Below are 25,314 nucleotides of genomic sequence, written 5' to 3'. Positions count from 1 at the left end.
GAAACAGCAGCAGTTGGTGAAAGAAATTACCGGCAGCGATAAAAAAAATTCTTAAAAACAAACTAAGATATTAAAGTTAGTGTCCAGACAGAAAAGTCTTACAGGAAAACTGCAGGAAGGGAAAATCTTGAAGGGGAATGTTGAGCATGCTGAATAATTTGTAGGTTATATCTGAACTCCATACATTAATATTAATTCATAGACCTTTATGTGAGGATTTTAGTTTTACTGTAATACACTCTACATTATTACGTGATTCTCATTTACAGTACCCTCATTTTTTATTATAAATAACTTGTTGGTGCTGTATCCGTTTAAAAAGTATTTTGGATAGCTCACTGATCCTCATTTTTCCAATCATGAAAGAATGTTTGAACGTGGTAAGAAAAAGACATATGAAGACTTCCTATACTCAAGGCCAGATTATACAGATTATAGGGAGGGCACATGGGGCATGTTCCATCTGGCCTCCTCCACCTTGAGATTTAGGGGGCCTCCGCCTTTCTTAATGCATGATCTTATTCAGGTGAGAAGAGGTGGCCTCGCATGTGTCTGTCTCTGTCTTTTGAGGTCTAGGGGAATCACTGATTCGGCTTTCTCTACAACTCCCATTGATTTCAGTGGAGACGGCCACACATTTATGTGGCCATCTCTACTATATATGACTGGGATAGGGGGTCCAGGACCCAGAGTTTGAATAGGGGCCAGTCTCCACATATTTTGCCAAGGAGCCTCCACTACTATTAAATCTTAATCTGGTCTTGCCTAAACTAACCCCTCACCATGCAACAAGTCTAATTCGTTGTAATATACTGTATATATGTAGCATTGACCTTAGAGGTATATAATGACATCAATCTTCAATCATGATATCATCACGTCCCATCTTGTCTATACCCAGTGACTTATTTCTCTTATTCCAAAGTTTAATAAAGCCCAGGAAAAGGGGTTGTTTGCTTTGATGAATCCCTTTTTGTTTGAAAGATCTCTTGATGCTAAGCTGATCACAGGCTGTCCAGTGATCAAAGACAGCAGCAAGTAATCAATGTTCTTGCAGCACCACCACAGGAAATATAATGCATTACACATAGCTCATTTAAACCAATAAGCTGTTAGTCTAATGCATGGACAGGCCGGGTCCTCCTGACTCCGGGTAATAGATGAGAGTCCTGAATGGGGAACCTTTCCCTTATATTAGCTAAAAATGACCTAATAGGGTTTTGGAAAAGGTTCCAAACCAGACAACCTCTTTAATGCGCTAGAAGTCAATACAGCAGCTGTGGAAGCAGGACATTTGTACACAAGTTGTGACATAACTTTATGTGCCTTAGAGTTAGGAAATTTGGGTGATTTAAGGTATTTGCGATCCAGTGCTTCCATTATATGACAGGCACCAGAAGAAGACTGCAGCTCGTGTAATCTGACGTTGACTGATGCACTTCAAAGAAATCAATAGACAATGTATGAAGCTGTGATAGTCATACAGGACAAGTAATTCAGTAAAGATACTGTAAAAGATAATGCTATATTGATGGGTTGATTAGACAGTAGCCAATTCCTTAGGCGAGGGTCAACGCTAGAAATGTTGTACAGTTTTGTATCAGTCGCATCTTACATTTTTGGTACAACGTCATCTTTGTGTATAAGGGTTTGGTCAAATAAGGCAGATTTGTTGCAGACATTTTTGTGACTGTCCCACCCACCTGAATGGGACTTGCAGAAAGCCATGCACTTGCTGCAGAAACAACCCCATTCAGATGTACTGTGTGTAACAGACTTTCTGCATGTGAATATACCCTATAATGATCAATGTTTTTGTTATGATGTTTTAAAGACCATCATTTCAATGATGCAAATACGGAGGATCATTCTGTCGGGATTAGTTTTCATTGGTATGTTCATACACTTTGGTTTTGCTATAGAAAACTCTGCAGCAAATCTCACCCAGATTCTGCAGGGAGTATCAGCCGCTGCTGCTGAGGAGAGGAGATTAGAGGGGACAAAGGGGATTTAAGAAAAATAAAATAAAATACTTAATTCACCTCCCCTGGCACTTACATAGCAAATAGTCTGGTCTGTGTTGAGCCAGGCCTCCTGGGATGATGTCTCGTCCCATGTGACACTGCCGCCTGTGAGAGGCTGCAGCGGTCAGATTGGACAAAACATCATCGCAGGAAGTCGGATGAATACAGATCATCCCAGGGAGCATGGACGCATTGCTACGGGAGCGCCAGGGTAGGTGAGTTTGGTATTTTTGTTTGATATAATTTATTTTTAAAAATCCTTCCAGCTGGAATTGTTTTCTGGGCAAATGCAGCTGTTCGGCAGCAAAAAATGGGATATTTGCCATTTGTTGCAGATTTTTTCTTAACCATTGAACTCGTCATGTCAATTTGAAGTGCATGGAAATTTTCCTCAGCGTGTTGATGAGATTTTTAAAATCTCTTCAACTTTGCGGCTAGTGCAATAAACTGCAATCTGCAGAAATTACTCTAAATGTAAACATAGCCTAAGTGATGCTCTACAGCAGCATTAGGAGGCAAGCATTAGGAGGGCAAGCGCAAATAAAATTTTGGTTACTACTTTTACTTAGATCTTCATTAAAAATATAAAATAATATAGGGTTAAGGCCTGTTCACATCTACGTTGTACGCTCCGTTAGGGGCCTCTGTCAGAGATCCGGCCCAAAATACCGGAAACAATAGCGCTATTATTTCTGGTAAAACCACTGACACCATGACCGAAACCTAAAAGAACCCAGTCGATGGGTTCCGTTGGGCGCCGATGGTGTCCGTCTTGCTACGGAACCGGCGCTTCTGGTATTTGTGTTCATCTGCTCATCTGACGGAGCTGAACAATGGAAACACAGACGCTGGTGTGAACAGGTCTTTATACCTGTATAGTTACTAGAACAACTACAACAAACATCTAATCAGCATGTTTTAATGCAATCAATATCTTTATTGATGAGGTCTTATGGGACAAACGTAAGATTTCTGATAGTAGATATAAGAAAGAAAAATAAGTGCCCAACCGTACCTGCAGATAATCTAGGGCTGCTGTTAGCTAATATGGTAGTAGAATGGCAGCAGTGTGTGGTTCATATAATAGTACATAAAATAAACCTGCACTTGTGGAATGACACTTTCTTATATCTTAGCATGGAGCATTTAATATTACTCTGTGTGGTTGTCACTCTCTCTCACCATTTCTCTCACAAACTGAAATTTTCCCTCTCTTCTTTCCTCTTTGTTGCTTCTTGGCCTAATCTTATGAGGGAAGCCAGCCAAGACATTAGAACAAATTATACAGTATGAAAAAAGATAATCTATAAAGTGATTCTGAAGGTCATGGTGACCTTCGTAGAGCTTGCCAGAACCCCCCTCTGAATTGGCTTTACTACACTTTCCTCCTCCCTTCTTCCTTCCTGGACTCGGCAGCGATGAGCAGGTTCCATAATTGTGTCTTCATTTACATCACCTTTCTCAGTATTTACTCTGCGGGTCAGTGTATGACTATGGACATGGTGGATATTATGTATGTGTTTGCATTTTAGCTACTGTACATATGAAAACATACGTTTTCAGATAAATATATCAAGTGAGGAGTTTCCATGTCACTGTCCCACAAGACATAGTAAACTGAGACATTCCATAAGGCCTCCTTGACACACTGATTTTTTTCTGGCGTTTTAAAAATGTAACATTATTTTTTTATGGCGTTTTTGGTAGCATTTTTTATATAGTGAAATTTTGTGCTTGCTTTTTTTTTTTTTTACTGTGTTTTTGAAGTCCTGTAGAGAAGTCTATGGGAAAAAGACCAGAAAAAATTCCAGACCTAGAGCATGCTAAGGGTATGTTCACACTGAGTGTTTTCAGTCATATTTCAGGCGATTTGTTCCAAAGGGGAGTTTTTTTACGCCTCGTTTTCCAAAAATGGCACGTAAAAAGACGCCCGCGAAAAAGAAGTGCATGTCACTTCTTGGAACGTTTTTGGAGTAAAAAATGCAGCGAAAATCGCGAGTGGCCTAAAAAACGTCTGAAAATGAGGAGCTGTTTTTCCTTGAAAACAGCTCAGTATTTTCAGACGTTTTTGATTTTGTGTGTGCACATACCCTTACATCACACACCATAAAAAAAGCAACAAAAACTCTGCAAACCAAAACGCTGTTGTATGTAGTGCATTTTATATTTCTTTATAATTTTTTATCAAATGTTGGGTGCACTACAAAATGTATTAAAAAAATGCAAATAAAAACTTCATGAAAAACGCAGCAAAACAATGTCTGTGTATCCAGACTTAAAGGGCATTGTACAGTTTCAGCAAATAAATGTTATTTTTTTTATAGTGAAATTAAGAGAAAATTTCCAATGTTTTTTCTGTATTAATTCTTCGTGGTTACTCAGTACAGACATTCATTGTTTACATCCAATGGATACAATTCTGTCCATGGTCATGTGATGGACACACAGGTGCACAGCTCGTTACAGTTGCAGTATGTGTATCAGAGCTGTGTTTTCTAATGATCCCAGCACCTGTTTGCCGATCACATGACCATGGACGGAATTTTATCCACTGGAAGTAATCAATGAATGTTCCTACTGCATAACAACAAGCAGAGATCTTGAAAACATGAGGGAATTAATACAGAGCGTATATTGGAAAATTGTATAACTTTTAATTCTACAGAAAATAACAATAATTTGCTGAAACTGGACAACCCCTTTCAGGCTGACTTTTCACGCTGCAGTTTTGGTGCGATAATTTCTGCGTTTTCTATTAATTCTAAACACCACATTGCAATATGACTGTTTCCAGAAATAAAGCCATTATAGAGTGTATGCATGAATGCATTTATGTGGTAAATAAAATACCCAGGACAGACTACCCCTGAAAAAGCTGCAGGACATTAATCTCGATTACATCTCATCACATTCCTGTTACAAATGAGGCACTCTAATGGCTCAAGATGCATTTTCCTGTCACTGTGAAATGAAGATGCTCATGTTGCAACAGTGTAACTGCACATCATAGAGAAAAGCTTTCGGCTGGGAAGTACGTCCTTTCTGCAAATTCCAGTAAGTTCAATATGTGACATTTATACTGATGGGGAGGGACATCATCCTTAAACTCATTCTGGGGACAGAGTACCGACCTCAAAAATTATGTCTGCAAGAAAAATCAATAGATCATTGCTGTGACTGTCATACTTGACTGCGCTTAACTCTGTAGTATCTGGGAGTGGTGTAGTTATATACAGGGGTGTAACTAGGAAACACTGGGCCCCATAGCAAACTTTTGACTGGGCACCCCCTCCCGTGGGTGACACACACAGCCCCCCTGTAGATTGTGCACCCCTGTAGATTGTGCCATACAGTCCCCCTGTAGATTCTGCTATACAATGCCCCTGTAAATAGTGTCACCCCCCTTTGTAGATAGTGCCACCCTTCCGCCTCTGTAGATAGTGTCCCCCACCTCCCGCTTGTAGATAGTGCCATACAGTCCCCTGTAGATGGTGCCATACAGACCCCCTGTATATAGTGCCATACAGCCCTCCTGTAGATGGTGCCATACAGCTGCCCCTGTAAATAGTGCCCCCACCTCCCCTTGTTGATAGCGCCCCCACCTCCCAATGGTAGATAGTGCCATACTGCCCCCTTGTAGATAGCGTCATACAGCCCCACTGTAGATAGTGCCATACAGCCCCCCTGTGGATTCTGCTATACAACCCCCCCTGTAGATAGTTTCACAACCCCTTGTAGATAGTACCACCCTTCCCCCTCTGTAAATAGTGTCCCCTCCATCTTGTAGACAGTGCCATACAGCACCCCCTTGTAGGTAGTGCCCCCCACCTCCCCCTCGTAGATAGTGACAGCACCCCCTGTAGACAGTGCCCTCCACCTCCCCCTTGTAGATAGTGCCATACAGCCCCCCCTGTAGATAGTGAACCCCTGTAGATAGTGCCCCCACAACCCCCTTGTAGATAGTGCCATACAGATCCTCTGTAGTGATAGTGTCATATAGACCCCCTTTAGATAGTGCCATACAGCCCTCCTGTAGATAGCACCATACAGCTGCCCCTGTAAATAGTGCCCCCACCTCCCCCTTGAAGATAGCGTCCCCCACCTCCCACTTGTAGATAGTGCCATACCGCCCCCCTTGTAGATAGCGTCACACAGCCCCACTGTAAAAGGTGCCATACAGCCTCCTCTGTAGATAGCACCCTCACCTCCCCTTGTTGATAGTGGCATACAGCCCCCTGTAGATAGTGCCATACAGCCCCCCCTGTAGATAGTGCCATACAGCCCCCCTGTAGCTAGCGGCCCCACTTCCCCCTTGTTGATAGTGCCATACAGCCCCCTCTGTAGATAGTGCCCCTACCTCAACCTTGTAGATAGTGCAATACAGCCCCCTTTGTAGATAGTGCCCCCACCTCCCCTTGTAGATAGTGCCATACAGCCCCCTCTGTAGATAGTGCCCCTACCTCAACCTTGTAGATAGTGCAATACAGCCCCCTTTGTAGATAGTGCCCCCACCTCCCCCTTGTAGATAGTGACATACAGCCCCCATTGTAGATAGCGCCCCCAAACATATAAAACAAAAATAGTTGTACTCAACTAGGCCCCGTTCCCACAATGAATGGAGCTGCTTCAAAGAATCAACTCCGGCGAGATCCTTGCGTAGGCCGCCGTGTTCCAGTGATGTTGTCACGCTGGCCTGCACAGGGATCCTGTCCCTGCGACTGATAGACTGCAGGCTGAACGTGGCCTGTAGCCTAGTAAACGGCAAAGCAGGGAGGTATCTGTCATAGGATTCACGGATTCATAGGATTCAATGGTATCTGCGCCCTAAGGATGCAGATACTATTGAATGTGTCATTGCTACCACTGAAGTAGACGTAGTGGCTGCTTGCGCCGCCAGCGGGCATGTGGGGTATTCCTTCAGTGGGCCCCGTAACAGCCACTATGGCTGCTACAGCACTAGTTACGCCACTGGTAATATAGGTGTAAAGGTTGCCGTCACACATGGGTCAAAGTGTCACTTGCTCCATTAGAAGACCATAGTTCTTTAAAGGATATGATGCCGTTTCATGATAAACATGTGATAACTGTAGGCAGAGCTTTATTACAGTACAGTGAATACCTCACTTTTATAACATATATCTATATATATAGACTCTACAAGTTGTGAAGCCATTGCACACAACTGTAACTGGAGATGGGCCCTGATACAAATTTTTCACCACGACCCTGTGGCTTCATGCTACACCTCTGGCAGCTAAATTACTTAGTCAAATAAAACAGAAAATTTCCAAAAAATATAATTATTCAAAAACACTGAAACTTTTTTTTAATTTCCTTTGAAAATGTTAATTGTGTGTTCACATGTTGTGGTTAGATTACGGTTTGTAGTATAGTGGAGTATGTAGTATATACTTTTAAAATCTGACGTGTCACTTTATGTGGTAAAAGAAAAGGATAAAAAGTGGATTTTCCCTCTGGCGCAACCTTAGGTAATTACTTTACTCGATCGGAGAGCATATGAGTAAAAATAGGCTTTATTCCATGTACAGTTACGTATTAGATATGGTTATTTGCTCTAAGGGTATAATCTTGAAACAATCGAAATTACTTTATGTTTGTATCGTTTTTTTAACATTATTTTATTTTTTTAGGATGTTACAAGGCTTATAATTTTAGCAGCAATTTCTCACATTTTCAAGAAAATTTCAAAAGCCTATTTTTTTAGGGACCAGTTCAGTTCTGAAGTGACTTTGAGGGACCTATGTATTAGAAAGCCCTATAAATAACCCCATTTTAAAAACTGCACAACTCAAAGTATTCAAAACTGCGTTTAGAAAGTTTCTTAACACTTTAAGCGTTTTACAGGAATTAAAGCAAAGCGGAGGGGAAATTTGCAAATTAATTTTTTTTTGCAGAAACTCCATTTTAATCGTTTTTTTTCCCATAACACTGAAAGTTTTACCAGAGAAACACAACTGAATATATATTGCCCTGATTCTGCCGTTTTTAGAAATATCCCTCTTGTGGCCCTAGTGTGCTACTGGACTGAAACACCAGCCTCAGGAGCAACGGAGCACCTAGTTGATTTTAGGGCCTTCTTTTTTTAAATTATATTTTAGGTACCATGTTAGGTTAGAAGAAGTCTTGTGGTGCCAAAACAAAGGCAACACCCCCAAAAATACCCCATTTGGGAAACTACACCCCTTGAGAAATTGTGATTTACTGTGATTGGCTGCAGCGGTCACATGGGATGAAACGTCATCCCAGGAGACCGGACTGAAGGAAGAAGCAGGGAGTTCTGGGTAAGTATGATTTTTTTTTCTGAGTTGGTTTCAAGATGGTCAATAAGGCGACCAGGTGTAGCAACTACAACAGTGATTCCGCTGCAAAAGTCGCAACACTGTGCTTTCTGTTGTGGGTTTTGGATCCCCATTGAATTCAATGGGGAAACCCACAACAGAAAAGCAACAAAAACGCAGCATAAATTTACCGCAGGTCAATTTACTAACATTTTCGCTGCATTTTTTTTCCGCAGCGTGGGCATGAGATTTTCAAAATCTCATCTACTTTGCTGCTACTGTAAATGCTGCGGAATTTCCGCACAGAATTCTGTTGTGGAAATTTTTCATCGTTTACGCTACGTAGGGCTACGTAGGGACCTGGCCTAAGGGTATGTTCCCACATGCAGAATACACTGCAGATTTTCTGCAACAGAAAATCTGCAGGGGAATCTTAAAAAACCTCAGGTAATTCAGTGACTGAAATTTGCAGCACATAGTGTGTTTTTGCTGCCCATATTGCTGCTGCAGAAACGTTGCATTTTGTTTCTGCAGCGGTCTTACCTGCAGATTTAGTGTCAAGCATTGGTTATAGTAAACTTTCTGTGCACCTGCAGATTTCCAGCGGTTTTTACTGTGTTTCCACTGCGTAAATGCTGTACGAAAAGCAACTAATCTAAACTTGCATATTGTAGTGCGGAATTTATGCTCCCCATTGAAGCCTATGGGATAAACAGGCAGCATCTCTCACAGAATACGCATCATAAATTGACATGTTGTGGATTTGAAAGTCGCACTGCAGAACACTTTCCGCGTGACTTTTCTGCATTTTTTCCCCACAGCAGGTGACTAAGATTTGCAAAATCTCAATCACTTTGTTGTTACTGTAAATGCTGCATAATTTCCACACACAATTCCATGGTCTTTTGGCTTTGTGAAAACTCTGCCTAAGAAGTCAAAAACTGCAAAGCCCATCAGGAGTTTTTGTGCTAACAATGGTCAGTTTTGACGTCTTATCTTCCTGTCCCCAAGAGTTGCGCCTCCAGGGTTGGAGTCAAGTTAAGTAATTTGTTGTTTCACTAGTGCTTTTATGCTTTATACTTTTTGTACATCTTGTTACCTTATCTGTTCTAAGCTTCCTTAATACTAAACCTGAAATCTTATTTGGAGAAGATAAAAAACGTCAGCCTCGTTAGGCTCTATTCACATGACAGGGTCCAAGTGTCGGTCGATAAAAATGGCCGTCGTGTTCAGTTTTTCTAGGCCATTTTGCATTCGTTCCGCTCCGTGCCGTATTTCCGTTCTTAATGGCCGATTTTGACGCGTTTTGCATCAGTTTTTTCCCTGTCCGTTTTAAAAATGGATGAATTTCATTTGTCATTTTTTTGCCCCACACTTCCCTCTGCAGATAATGCCCCACAGCCCCTGTAGATACTGCCACAGCCCCCTGTAGATAATGCCACACACTGCCCTCTGTAGAATGGCCCAAAATAGGGCATGCTCCATTTTTTGACAGCCTGGTTTATCGGGCAGTCAAAAAATTGGCCGTGTGAATAGCTCCATTTGGGGTCCATTGTTTCTACTGCGGCCGTGTGACGGCCGTTCAAAAAACGTCCGTCACACGTCCGAGAATCCCTGTCGTGTGAATAGGGCCTAAGACATAAAAATCTTATCGTCCTGGGGTCGTAAAAACTTCAGTCTATTATAATTGTTTCTAAATAATTAATCAGCCTGAGACTTTCAAGGTCTAACAATTGTTTTCACATAATTATTAACCATTATATCTCATCTTCTTAGACTCTTTTGTAACAGGATCAGTGCCACAGGATTGGAGGACAGCTGATGCTGTACAAATATTTAAGGGGGGTAAAAAGGTGGAACCGAGTAACTACCGTCCAGTAAGTTTGACATCTGTGGTATGTAAAGTATGTGAGGATATTCTAAGAGATGAACTACAAAGTAAATAGCAAAGCAATGTCTAAGCAAATTTGGATGTTGGTCATGCGGCTGATGTGATTTATTTTGATTTTGCAAAAGCTTTTGATACTGTTCCTGTAATGTAGGGGTAGGGAGACAGACAGGTGAGCCCTAATCTACCCGCCACTCAGTCCCTGCCTACTTGCATGGCCCGTCCTAGGCGACAGCGTACAACTGGGCGACGGTCCCTACGCTCAATAAGTGCACGACAGACAAACAGACAAGGGTAAACAGAAGCTAAGGGAAAGGGGCAACACCGTGAGCAACAAGAGTAGTGAACGAGCCGAGTCAAACCAGGAGTGTACGAGGTACCAAACGCAGAGCAGGAGAGTAGTCAATAAAGCCATGGTCAATAGTACTAGCAGGAACAGCAGAGCCAGGAAACCAGACAGAATCACAGGCAAAGGAAGAGCAGGAAATGAAGGTATAAATAGACTGAGGGCGGGAGCTAGCTCCGTCTGGCCAGGCTGTGATAGGTTCTCCCACTCCTCAGCCTACCAGCCTGAGTGGTAGCAGATCGAGTCACTCTATCAGACCTAGGAGCAGATGCAGACTGATTAACCACGGGCGTCGACACATGCGGAATTCATTAGGAGTGAGGATATGATCCAAAAATGGTATCTCCTGCACCCCAAACACACATTTTTCGGATTTAGCAAAGAGTTTGTTTTCCCGAAGGGCCTGGAGTACCTTCCTGACATGCTCAATGTGGGAGGACCAGTCCTTGGAAGACACAAGTATGTCATCAAGGTACACTACAAGAAATACCCCCAGGTAGTCTCTTAAAATCTCATTTATGAAATTCTGGAAGACCGCGGGAGCATTTCACAACCCAAAGGGAATGACGAGGTATTCGAAATGACCTTCGGGCGTGTTAAACGCATTCTTCCACTCATCCCCTTTTCTGATTCGGATAAGGTTATAAGCCCCCCGAAGATCAAACTTAGAGAACCATTGGGCCCCCTGAACCTGATTGAAGAGATCAGGAATCAAAGGAAGGGGATAGTGGTTCCTTACAGTGAGCTTATTCAAGTTTCGGTAATCGATGCACGGCCTAAGACCACCATCCTTCTTCCCTACGAAGAAGAAGCCAGCACCTACCGGAGAAGTAGAGGGGCGAATGTAACCCTTGGCCAGGCTTTCCTGGATATATTCTGTCATGGCCTCACGTTCGGGACAAGATTAAAAATCCTACCCTTAGGGAGCTTAGCTCCTGGTACCAAATCGATTGCGCAATCGTATTCTCTATGAGGAGGTAATACTTCGGAGGCCTTTTTAGAAAAAAACATCAGTGAAGTCCTAAATAAACTCAGGTAGAGTGTTCACCTCCTCAGGGAGAGAAATAAAATTAACAGAAAAACAGTCATGCATTCATTACCCCATTTGATAAGATCCCCAGTATTCCAGTTAAACATGGGATTATGCATCTGCAACCAGGGAAGGCCTAAAACCAAATCGGACGATAATCCCTGCATCACCAGTACAGAGCACTGCTCCAAATGAATGAAGCCAACAGTTAAAAAACAGGGGTATGCTGCGTAAAATAACCATTAGCAAGTGGAGTGGAGTCGATACCCACTACCGGGACAGGTTTAGGCAAATCAATCAATGGCATAGCTAGAGACATAGCAAATTCCACAGACATAATATTAGCAGAAGACCCTGAATCCACGAAGGCACTGCCGGTGGCAGACCTACCCTCAAAAGAGACCTGAAAGGGAAGCAAGATCTTATTAGGTTTCATATTTACGGGAAATACCTGTGCGCCCAAGCGACCTCTCCGATGGTCACTTAGGCGCGGAAGTTTTCCGGCTGCTTATTCTTACGCCTTGGACAGTTGTTCACTTGATGCTTGTCATCCCCACAGTAGAAGCAGAGACGATTCTTCCTGCGGAGCTCTCTACGTTGTTGGGGAGACACGGAGGCCCCGAGTTGCATTGGTTCATCCGAGATTCCCGTGGAAGAACGAAGCAACGGAACCTCGGGAGCCATCATGGGGGAGCCAGAGGAGAAGGCACAAAAACGTTCAAGTCGTCGTTCCCGACGTCGTTCGTCGTCGGTCAAGACGTACCGCTAAAGCCATGACCTGAGCTAGAGAGTCAGAAGAGGGATAGCTAACTAATAGGTCTTTCAGGGCGTTCGACAGACCCAATCTAAACTGGCACCTCAAGGCAGGGTCATTCCACCGAGAAGCTACGCACCAGTTCCTAAAGTCAGAGCAGTACTCCTCAATGGGTCTCTTACCCTGACGTAAGTTCACCAGCTGACTCTCGGCAAAGGCAGTCTTGTCAGTCTCGTTATAGATGAGCCTGAGAGCAGAAAAAAAAAGGTCAACAGAGGAAAGTTCAGGGGCATCAGGAGCCAAGGAGAAGGCCCATTCTTGGGGGCGGTCCTGGAGCCGGGATATAATTATACCCACTCGCTGGCTCTCAGAACCTGAGGAGTGGAGTCTTAATCGGAAATAGAGCCTACAACTCTCCTGAAAGGAGAAAAAAGTCTTCCGGTCCCCTGAGAACCGGTCAGGCAACTTGAGGTGGGGTTCAAGAGGTGAGGTGGAGGGCACTACCTGGTTAGCATCAGGCTGGTTGCACCTCTGAGCCAGGGCTTGGACCTGTAGGGAGAGACCCTGCATTTGCTGAGCCAGGGTCTCAAGGGGGTCCATAGTTGTGTAGGAACCAGGGTAGAAAAGGTATATGGGCCTGTGATTATGTAATGTCGGGGTAGGGAGACAGACAGGTGAGCCCTAATCTACCCGCCACTCAGTCCCTGCCTACTTGCATGGCCCGTCCTAGGCGACGGCGTACAACTGGGCGACGGTCCCTACGTTCAATAAATGCATGACAGACAAACAAACATGGGTACACAGAAGCTAAGGGAAATGGGGCAGTTGCCCACGGCAACACCGTGAGCAACAAGAGTAGTGAACGAGTCGAGTCAAACCAGGAGTGTACGAGGTGCCAAACGCAGAGCAGGAGAGTAGTCAGTAAAGCCAGGGTCAATTTGAAGCAGAGGTCAATAGTACTAGCAGGAACAGCAGAGCCAGGAAACCAGACAGAATCAGAGGCAAAGGAAGAGCAGGAAATGAAGATATAAATAGACTGAGGGCGGGAGCTAGCTCCGTCTGGCCAGGCTGTGATAGGTTCTCCCTCTCCTCAGCCTACCAGCCTGAGTGGTAGCAGATCGAGTCACTCTATCAGACCTAGGAGCAGATGCAGACTGATTAACCACGGGCGTCGACACAGAAGCTGTGTCTGGCAGATCCTTTACAGTTCCACACAACAGTCTTGTTCTGAGGCTACAGACACATAGACTGGGGGACCATGTATTAATGTGGGTAAAGAGTTGGTTAAGGGACAGAAAACAAGGGGTTGTTATAAATGGAACTTACTCAAAGTGGGTTGAGGTCAGCAGTGGGGTACCTCAAGGATCGGTGTTAGACCTAATTATTTTTAATCTCTTTATTAATGACCTTGTGGATGGGATTGATAGCAAGGTGTCAGTTTTTGCTGATGATACAAAACTTTGTGGGATACTTAAACTAAGCTTGACTTTAAAATATTACTGAAGGACCTAAATAAGCTGGCAGCATGAGCAAAAACATGGCAGATGAAATTTAATGTTAATAAATGTAAAATAATGCACTTAGGACGCAATATTAGCATTAATTCAAATACATAAAATGGAATAAAACTGGGGATAATGGAACTAGAGAAGGACCTGGGTATTCTGGTAACGAATAAGCTAAGCAGCAGCACTCAATGCAAGGAGCAGCTTAGAGGTGATCTTATTAATATGTATAAGTATATGTGTGGTCAATCCAGAGAACTAGCATATGATATGTACCTTCCAAGGACTCTACAAATTACCAGGGGACATTCATTGCATGTGGAAGAAAGACGTTTCAGACATCAATATAGAAAAGAGTTCTTTACCGTTAGACTGGTCAAGCTATGGAATACCCTACCCCAAGAGGTAGCGATACTATGTCAGCATTTAAAAAAAGGCTAGATGCCTATTTATTTATGAATGGCATTGAGGGTTGTAATTAATCAAGCAATGAATGACAGGTAATTTATTGAGAAAGGCTGAAACTGATGGACTTATGTATTTTTTGAACCTATGCAACTAAGTAACTTTGTAACTCTCTATACTACGAATCTTTCTACTAAATGATATTCTGATGAACAACACCTAATTATTACTGTCATGATGGTTTCATCATACCACAAAGTCTTGTTTCTTACAGTCTAAGAGTCCTTTAGGTGCTTTTTTTGCAAACTACAGGCGGGCTTTCACGTGCCTTTTACTGAGAAGAGGCTTCCTTCTGGCCACTCTGCCATAAAGCACAGATTGGTGGAGTGCTGCAGCGATGGTTGACCTTCTGGAAGTTTCTCCCATCATCACACAGGATCTTTGGAGCTCAGAAAGAGTGACCATTGGGTTCTCGGTCACCTCTCTTACCAAGGCTCTTCTCCCCCGATTACTTAGTTTTGTGGGGTGGCCAGCTCTAGGTAGAGTATTGATTGTTCCAAACTTTTTTCATTTAAGAATTATGGAGGCCACTGTGCTCTTGGGAACTTTCAGTGCAGCACTAATTTTTTTGGTACCCTTCTCCAGATCTGTGCCTCCACACAATCCTGTCTCTGAGCTCTACAGGCAGTTCTTTCCTCCTCGTGGCTTGGTTTTTGCTCTGATATGCATTGTCAGCTGTGAGACCTTATATAGACAGGGGTGTGTCTTTACAAATCATGCCCAATCAATTGAATTTACCACAAGTGGACTCCAATCAATGTGTAACATTTCTAAGATCTTCTAGAAAAATGGGAGCCCCGAGAGCTGAATTTCAAGTGTCATAGCAAAGGCTCTGAATACCTATGCCAATGCAATAATTTAGTTTTTTCTTTTCAACAAATTAGCAAAGATTACTAACCTTCTGTTTTCTGTTTGTCATTATGGGGTATTGGGTGCAGAATGATGGGGAAAAATTTAAATTTTGCCTTATTTTAGCACATTTTGAGGACTTTATTTTGAGGACTTTCCGAATGCACTGTATATGTATATATATAGTATATGTGAATATCTAAATAAATATATATATATATATACATACATACAGCATGCAAGTATATATATGAGAATTTCCCACAGACTACAGAAGTATTCAGACTTTTCTAAGTCCCTTTGAGTTTTTTATTTGAATTAAAGATAGCGTAACCATGGGGATGACAAATATTTTCCAGATACAGTGAATAATAATATTCTGCTTCTTACTGGGTTCTTCTGTAGCATGTAAACTTGTGAGTGTACACAACACAAGACAAAGGGAAGGCAGCCTGTGGTTCACCGTCTGCTGTTCCACTACAATGCCAATAATATTATGAATGTGGTAATGCACATTGTGGCACCAGTGATTTATTATTAATATGTAAAACACGTGTATATATATATATATATATATATATATATATATATATGTATATATATATAAAAACAAAAACAGCACAGACATACAGTCGTTGGACTTAAATGAATAATGTGGACATAGCACATTAATGCTTCTTTGACTTATAAAAAAAAAAAAAAGAGACTTCTATAAATATATTTTTCATGATTCCCATCTCTTGAATCGCGAGCATAGTGGCATACCTACATTAGAGGCAGGACACAGGGGCCTATGATAAAACTTCCTGTCACACAGTTATAATGTTCGTCTGCAGTCACAACTAGGGGAGCTCCCTGCATATATATTTTTACAGCTCCAATTGAGTTCAATAGTAGCTGTATAAACCCATATGCAATTATCTCCCCCTAGTGGTGGCTGCATGCATCCAAAAGTTTTCATTTTCCTCTATGACTGTGTGACGAGAAGCAGCGGAATTTGAGCTTCATGAGTGAAAAACATACCTCTCATCCCTATTGAGATACATTATGAAATTATGGTATGTACTAACGTAAAGAAAAACAGCAAATCTCTCAGCAGGGGTGGAACACTTTCTGAGTTTTGCTAGGAGCTCCAAAGATTTCCATGTAGACCCCTGAGCAGTTGTCAACAAATTGTAGAAATTTTAGAAGTGGTAGTACTGAAAGGGGGTAAGCAGATGCAGGATGGGGAGAAGCTAGCTTCATTGTAGATTATAGAGCATAGTACCTACTGTAGAGTAATGCCTAGAACTGGTGCTAAGCTTTGACAACCCCTCTTCATGAACATGAGAACTCTTCACAATTAGGAAACAGCCGTCCCAATATTATAATCAGGGTGATTTATTACCCGTACTTGTTCTTCTAATATAATAAAATTCATATTGAATACTTGAGTGTTCAATGGGGCTATACCACATCATATGACCCAACTATGTCTAATAATTAGATGTGTATTTCATAAGCACAGCTCAAGATCTGTAGCATTATTATCTTAGTTAATCACTTGTTTGCAATCATTTCATTTGGAAGCGGTAGATTAAAAGATGCCAAAATACCATTCATCTCCAGCCAAGCAGATAACCTTGTTCCCCTGGCAGCCCTAGATGCTGCTATACATTATTTTGGGGCAGAAGGCCAAGCCGGTGGCAGTTTAATGCTGTCTAATTGATAGGCAGCTTATTGCTAGTCCATATGGCACATCGGTCCCTGCATGCTGTGATAACCAACAGCAGAGCGTCCCTTTAGATTACTGTCCTTATTACATATTGGAACTGCGATGACCCTAATACTTCAAGGGAGGATATCTTCAACATGTTATGCATGCACCCAAGGTCACTACTGTCTAAGTTTCAATAATTTGTAGAAGACTTCATTAACCTTTCGTTGGCATTCATTTTTCTTGAACTACATCTTCAATGTATGTCTCATTAAAAAAGGAATCAACCCTTTTAGATATATATTTATATATAAAAATAATAAATTAATGTTCAAATATGCAGTAACTTGTGCCCATAAAGTTAAGAAGTTGATCAATACTCAGTGCACATCTGAGTCTGAAGAAAGGTGTCCTGGGACTGTGGGAGGCCACATGTCCTCTGCATCTTTATGTTCCACTTATGCATCTCTGAACAGCTGCGAGTCTTCAATGTTCAGTTCATTTAGTGTTCAGCTCATTTACTCCTAATTATCTTATGCCAGTGGCAAAGATGACTTCTAGGGGGCCATTTACTTCTTCTTATAGCAGAAATGGGCACTAATATTGGTCTCTGCAATTCTGAAGATTGCCTTATATATATATATATATATATATATATATATATATATATATATATATATATACATATATATACATATACATATATATATACATACATACATACAATGCATTCAGAAAGTCGTCAGACTCTCTACATTTTTCACATTTTGTTATGTATACATATATATATATATATATATATATATATATACACACATACACACACAGTATATATATATATATATATATATATATATATATATATATAGCTTGGACACCTCCGAATGAAGTGGCAAATACGTGATAATTTTTCACAAGTATGATCAATAAATAAGCCACCAATGAACGTAACGTCATACTATGCTATTTTGCTGCCAGCCATAATGAGGGTCTCCTCTGTGTCCAAGCCTATTGGTATGCATGCCGGCATATTGACCTTTGTTACCTGTTTATTACTACCTCCGACTGTAAGGTATTACAATAATCACTGAAGGGAAAAGTATACAGCAAGGTTATTATGAACAGCTTTCTGTAATGATGAGCATGAATGTGGTTGTATCCCATTTATTCCCTAGGATCTAGCAACACCATGGAGGAATGAGGCACTTCGTGCCTCATGTAAAGAAGTATCACAGCTTTGTTTGTCATTGAACATTTTTGTGGGCAGCATCATTTAACGCTTATACAGGACACATACAGGACTGTGAAACAATCGCTGTAGAACATAAAGCAATTATTGATGTATAAACTTTGCATTTCACTTTAAGGCAATAACAAGTGGGCTTTGGAGAACCATCTGACAGTAATGAGTTCCCTCACCTCACAGTTTCTTTCATTATCTATTTCCTTTACCCGTTTCCCCTCTATTTTTCCTGTCTCTAACTGGCAATAATTTACTCTGCTTTCTGTGCTAAAATTGCACAATTACACAGATCAAAACAGGTTTTTCTAACTTCCTCCTAGTATCAGTCATGTAAATTTGCACATTAAGAGCCATTTCCAGGTCCCTGATGGATACACCATTTGCTATGGAAATAAACTGCCATCGGCTGTAATGTCACTTCAGCTTGAAGAGGCAATTAGTGCTAAACATTCAGTCAAACACGTGCACAGACAGCACTAAGCAGTAAAAAAAAGATAGTCCACCTTGGTATTAAGGGGTTAATGTCCTCTTATGAAATCTTAGTGTAGCGGCTGCACTGCCATTTTTAATCCGTTTTTTTAATGAGTGACTGCAGTTTAGGCGGTCAGTGTGATACCTTAACATTAACACGTTTACTATTGCTGTAGCTTTGGGAACAATAAATTCTCTGTGACTCAGTTTTGACCTCCCTGGACATTTATGAGCCATGGAAATGTCACAAGTGGTTGCTACTGTAACATTTAGAATCCAATATGTTTCTGAAGTTTTAGAGCAGTGCTCTGCTGCTCAGTTTTCGTCTGACAGGTTCATTTTGAAAGGAAATTTTATAGTTATATAGAAGTTGGAGCAAAAAAAAAAAAGAAGGAAACGTTATGAAAAAGTCCCCCTTCCCCCAAAAAACAGTGATTATGTACATTCCTGCCTTTCCATTTTAAAGAGTACGTAACTTTTCAGGTGACTTTTTAGAATAATCTGTCATATGTGTGTACATGAGGGATAATACTATTTCTGGACATTATATGACTTGTATTCTGCATTATTTAGCTGTTTACCCTCTGCAGGCTCTATTTCTAATTCTCAGTTGTTTCTGAGCTAGTGGATGGAGCCTAACTGCTGCCATGTCCTCTATACACTGCACACATAGAAAACGAGAATCCTGTCTCTATCTATCACATATATGGAAGCTGCAGCAGCATGGATGACATCATACAACAGTAATTAGCAGTGTAGCTGTGAATCCCGGACTGGGGTGACATAGAAATCTTACCAGAAGCTGCAGCACATCTCTGTCTTTCTCACTCTGCTCCTGCTTTCTCCCTCTGCTAACCCCTCCTTTCACCATAGACTTTTATGCAGCATGTCTGTGTCTCGTTCTTTCTTTGCTTCCTCCTCCTGCTCCCCTCTTTATAATCTTGTAATGGCAGGCACCTCCCAACTTCTGCAGCTCGTATGTAGCCAGGTATGGGCTTTGCTTGACAACAGGGAGTTGACAGCAGATTACAGGAAGGGAGACACCTAGCTGCAGTAACTTCACACATATTTTGTATGGATAAAACAATTACGTTTTAACAGTAAGAAACGTACTAAGTTGTTCTATAGCAGGTTTACTATTACATCAGCATAAGTTGTAAAGTTAGTGTCCATTTAAGGCCAGGATCACACCCACAGTTTTGATGCAGCTTTTTGTTTCAGTTCTTTTTAGCCAAACACAGGAGTGGACACAAAAGAAAGGAGATGAATCAGTCTTTTCTTTAGGCCTTATTCAGACGAACGGGAAATACGTCTTTGCAACGCGCGTGATTTTCACGCGCGTCGCATGGACCTATATTAGTCTATGGGGCTGTGCAGACATGTGCGTGATTTTTACTCAGCGTGAGTCCGCTGAAAAAAAGTCACAACATGTCCGTTCTTTGGGCGTTTTTCGCGCATCACGCACCCATTGAAGTCAATGGGTGCATGAAAACTACACATGTCACACGGAAGCACTTCCGTGCGAACAGCGTGATTCGCGCAACAGCTGTGAAAAAGATGAATGAAAACAGAAAAGCACCACGTTTACAAACATCCAAACGGAGTGTCATAATGATGGTGACTGCGTGAAAATCACGCAGCCGTGCATCATATGCTGAGGCCACACGGAGCTGTTAAGTGCCTTTTGCGCAGGCAAAACGCCACATTTTTGCGTGCGCAAAAACGCCACGCTCGTGTGAATCCAGCCTTATACCGCAACTGGGACAAACACTGCACCAAAAAATGATATTAAAACTGTGTGTGTGATCCTGGCCTTACACCAACAATTTCTAGAGCAAACCGCTAGCAATCAAGTCTAAATTCTATACAGAACCTTCTGATTAGGTCCTTTGGATTTTTGCAATATTCTGTCATTCATGTGTAATATACTGTATATTCATCCTATATGAGAGTAGAGGATTTGGTCTTCAGCATATCCTAAAGCCAGGGTGGACATAGATAGCAGAAGATCCCTGTGCAAGAACAGTATATGGGCCCCTTGCTCTTAATAGCTCATTATCATAGACACCTCTTTATCCACTAGTAATTGTGAGACATGAAACTCATTAGCTCAGTCCCTTACATGTAATTTAATAGACAGTAGGAAGTTACCTAATACTAGCTCCCTTAGGGCTATTCCAATCGTGGCTTAAATACTGTGGATTTTCCGCAACGTATTTCATTGCGGATTTTCCGCAGCATAATACAGTAGCAGAGAAGTGGATGAGATTTCAAGAAAACTCATCCACATGCGTACTTGATATGCGGAGATTCCGCACACAAATTGACCTGCGGTGCGGTTTTTTAAGCTGCAGCATGTCAATTGTGGTTGCGGAATCGTCAGTATTTTGTTGCGGGTTTTCCCCATTGAATTTAATGGGGATCTAAAACCTGCAACAAACAGTCAAGTGCTGCGACTTTTGAGGTGGAATTGCAGCGATTACGCCGCAAATTGCAACTTAGAAAAAAAAAAACACCTTATACTTACCTCTGCCGTCTGCAGGCCAGCCTCCTGGGATAACTTTTCATCCCATGTGATCACTGCAGCCAATCACAGGCTGTAGCGGCGGTCACATGGGATGAAACTTTATCCCAGGAGGCTGGCCTGGATGATGTCAGAGGGCTGGCGGAAACGTCATTCCAGGAGGCCAGCCTGCCAGTAGGCTGGCTAATGCTACAGTTTTCTGCATCGGACATTCCTAGTGAAAAACTGCACCACATTTGGTGTTGTTTTTCACCCGGAATTCCCTGTAGCTGCCGGGGCGGACACGCTGTGTACTTTTACGCAACATATTCGCCCCATGTTAACTTACCCCTATAGTATCAGTGGGCCCCCTTACCTACTGGGCCCAGTGGCGTAACTACCGCAGTGACAGCTGTTAGCGGCTGCTACGGGGCCCGCAGCATGAGGGGGCCCACTTCGCCCGCCGGCACGGCCCCCCCTCCCATGGCCGGAGGCTCCGCTAGCAGCTGCTATGGCTGCTACAGCGCGACGCCATTGAAGGGGTTGTTCCTAAAAAAGACATGCATCCCCTATCCACAGGATAGGGGATACATGTGTGATCGCTGGCAGCGATAAGGAGAATGGGGAACCGAAATTCCCCCGAAGTTCTCCATGACAAACCTCAGACTTCCGGGGTATGTCTGCAGCTCCATAGAAATGACTTGTGCGCATGCGTGACCAGCGCGCCTTTCATTTTTATTGAACTGCGCAGACGCCGGATGTCCGAGGTTTGTCATGGAGAACTTCGGGGGACTTTCGGTCCCCCGTTTTCCTTATCGCTGCCAGCAATCACACATGTATCCCCTATCCTGTGGATAGGGGATGCATGTCTTTTGTAGGACAAACTATAGGCCGTTTTTTGTTGGGGGCTGCAGGGCGTTACCTACAGGGAGGGTTTAGGGCTGTCTGACGTTATCTACAGGGGGGGCTGTCTGGCGTTATCTGCAGGGGGGGCTGTCTGGCGGTATCTACAGGGGGGGCTGTCTGGCATTATCTACAGGGGGGTGTATGGCGTTATCTACAGGGGGGGCTGTCTGGCGTTATCTACAGGGGAGGGCTGTATGGCGTTATCTACAGGGGGGCTGTATGGCGTTATCTACAGGGGGCTGTCTGGCATTATCTACAGGGGGGTGTATGGCGTTATCTACAGGGGGGGCTGTCTGGCATTATCTACAGGGGGAGAGCTGTCTGGCGTTATCTACAGGGGGAGGGCTGTATGGCGTTATCTACAGGGGGGCTGTATGCCGTTATCTACAGGGGGGCTGTATGCCGTTATCTACAGGGGGGTGTATGGCGTTATCTACAGGGGGGCTGTCTGGCGTTATCTACAGGGGGGCTGTATGGCGTTATCTACAGGGGGCTGTCTGGCGTTATCTACAGGGGGTGTATGCCATTATCTACTATGGTGTTATCTACAGGGGGGCTGTATGGTGTTATCTACAGGGGGGCTGTATGGCGTTATCTACAGCGGAGGGCTGTATGGCGTTATCTACAGGGGAGGGCTGTATAGCGTTATCTACAGGGGGAGGGCTGTATAGCATTATCTACAGGGGGAGGGCTGTATGACGTTATCTACATGGGGAGGGCTATATGACGTTATCTACAGGGGGCTGTATGGTGCTATCTATAGGGGGCGCTGTGTGGCGGAATCTATAGGGAGGCACTATCTACAGGGGGGGTTGAGTGATACCCAGGGGAAGGGGGGCCCCAGTCAAAAGTTTGCTATGGGGCCCAGTCTTTCCTGGTTACGCCCCTGACTGGGCCCTTGTGCAGCTCCACAGGTTGCACATATAGTATGTCTTCCTTGGGTAAAGCCCCTCTCCTCTCTCAATTGAAAGGATTCAAATTCCCTATTCTGTTGATGGTGCCTAGAGAACAGCTGCAGGGAATGTTCTTTCCTTGTTGCTGTTCTTCCCTGGCAAAGGGATGATCCAGTCTGTAAATAAATAATGCCTCCCTTGCAGCAATGGTCATATATATTATTGTTATAATTAATTGCTAAATTAAACCGTGAAAAAAAGGCGAGAGTATACTACAACATTGTAATACTGCTTTAGGTCACAAGGTGGAGATGCCTTTCTTTTCTATGAAATCCTTAACAAGCAAATATATTGAACCTTGCGATAGTCTAGGCAGTACGCACAATTTCTGAATGAATTAAGGAGTAATAAAATTGAAATAGAGAATCTAGCCAGATACTAGAAGAGCTATTCTAGACATTCATCATTAAACATTTTAAATGGACCCTGAGGGGCATGAAAATCAGGAATACGTAGCAGGATTTAGCATTAAAAGGGAGCGATCAAGCTAGTGCTAGGATGAGATATAAGAAATGTACATGTCGGGAAAGTTTCAGATGTATGGAATGGATTTTTAAGACGAATCTGCCGTGTCTGAATATAGAGTGGACCACCCATATTAATCCTTTTAAACTACCCCCTCCCCCATTTATCGTACCAAAGGCAGAAACCCTCACAGGAATACTAAAAGGATGTGATATTAACATAATGTCTAAATGAAGAGGTTAGGGAGCCATTAACCCCACTCTACCATCTTTTGGCGTCGCTGCAGACTGAGGACCTGCACCGCCTGCCGTCAAAAGACAGTGGGTGGTCGTTAATGGGTTAACTGATATGTCATATAGGATGGAAACAATGGGCAGGTACCGCCCTTTAGAAACCCCTTGTATAATTGACATATTGCCTGACCTGGATTAGGCTGGATGATGATTTTTGGCATAGACAATGTTGCGCTTATTTGCATCAAATTAGATCACACACCCAAGTTTTATAGGAAAAATGGCAGCCAATTTACCCCACTCACATGCAATTCTGGTGGAATCTTAGCTATTTATGTTAGGATTGAGGCACTGAATCTGTGCCTTAATCCTGACTGAATCCTCCGGGTGTGAACATGGTCTAAATTTGGCTTTATTTGCCTACATTTATCAAACCCTTTCATGGAATGTGTAGGAGCTGTACAGAATTTTATTACAGGACACATTAATAGTAGGTAGATTATTAAAGCTACAATATTGGCATGAACTCAGAGTTCGGGAGTGGCTGCGCTGTTCCAGCTGCTCTGCTGGTTGAAGTGAACATTGCATTGCGGAACCTGCCAAGATACATATTTCTAAGGCAATATTCCTTTGTTTCCCTCTATGTTCTCTTGTCTTCATTGCTTTTCCCATAGATTGAAGGGAAGTGGGTTCAATTATTAGAGTTGTTGCTAAAAAAAATATCTGTAATGGGCTTAACAAGTATGCTCACTTTATAATTTATCGTGTAAGCAGTAAATAGTATAATATACACTATAAGGGCTCGTCCACATGCTCCGGAATGGCTGCATTTTTTCCGGCCGGAATTTTGGCCAGAAAAAGCGCAGCAGAATACAGTGGCAGCATAGTGGATGAGATTTAACAAATCTCATCCACATGCTGCGTAAAATTTCGGAGCCAAAATTGACCTGCAGTGCGTAATTTTTGGACCACAGCATGTCAATTCTTGCTACGGAAAGTGTGCAGAATTGCTGCGTTTTTCAGTGTAGACGTCTCCATCTCCTAACATTGGGAAAAACGCAGCAAAATACGCACCATTTTATGCAATAAATACCGCAGGAAATGGTGTGTTTTTGCCACGGCGGAAATCCTTTGACTTTCAACGGAATTGCTGCAGAAATTTTCTGCAGCAATTTAGTTGTGTGTGGACAAGCCCTAATAAAATATTTACAAATGAATAACATATTATGTTTTCATACATTGTATCTACTACCTTGGCAAAAGCGCTAATGGAATTAATGGAAAAAAACTGATTTTGACTATTATGAACTCATATTCTACTTCAAAGCTAAGTTGCAGAATTGGGAAACTTTATCTGACTTGGCAAAAGTTATTATACCATCACTTCCAAACTTTCTTAAAAGATAGCTGTTCTTATGTTCTATAGAGTGACCCCTTGTTTTCAGTACAACATATCTATTATATCAATGTATTATTAGTTATATGTTATAACTGATGGGATATTGTATTTAAAATTAAATAAATCAGTGCAGATCACTTCAATAAATAACTAAATGATCAATGCCTGGGATAAGTACATAGTACTGGGAACATTCATCAGTTTGAAGGTCACATAGCAGACTTTGGCTTTGAATGCAATTAAATGGGGGTGAGATCATCGATATATCTTGATTCCGTAGTCTTA

At 42.4% G+C, this 25,314-nt stretch overlaps 1 protein-coding gene across 1 annotated transcript in view; it reads right to left on the bottom strand.

Annotated features, from left to right (window-relative positions):
• The window catches only part of ECEL1 (endothelin converting enzyme like 1), a 104,274-nt gene that overhangs the window by 66,415 nt on the left and 12,545 nt on the right, over positions 1 to 25,314 (bottom strand). The gene's annotated exons all lie outside the window — the stretch shown is intronic.

This window comes from Rhinoderma darwinii, chromosome 4 (genome assembly GCF_050947455.1).
Source record: "Rhinoderma darwinii isolate aRhiDar2 chromosome 4, aRhiDar2.hap1, whole genome shotgun sequence".
In the NCBI taxonomy this organism is placed as follows: domain Eukaryota; kingdom Metazoa; phylum Chordata; class Amphibia; order Anura; family Rhinodermatidae; genus Rhinoderma; species Rhinoderma darwinii.
Note: the sequence above shows the minus strand (reverse complement) of the source record. Positions and strands in the feature narration are given on the sequence as shown.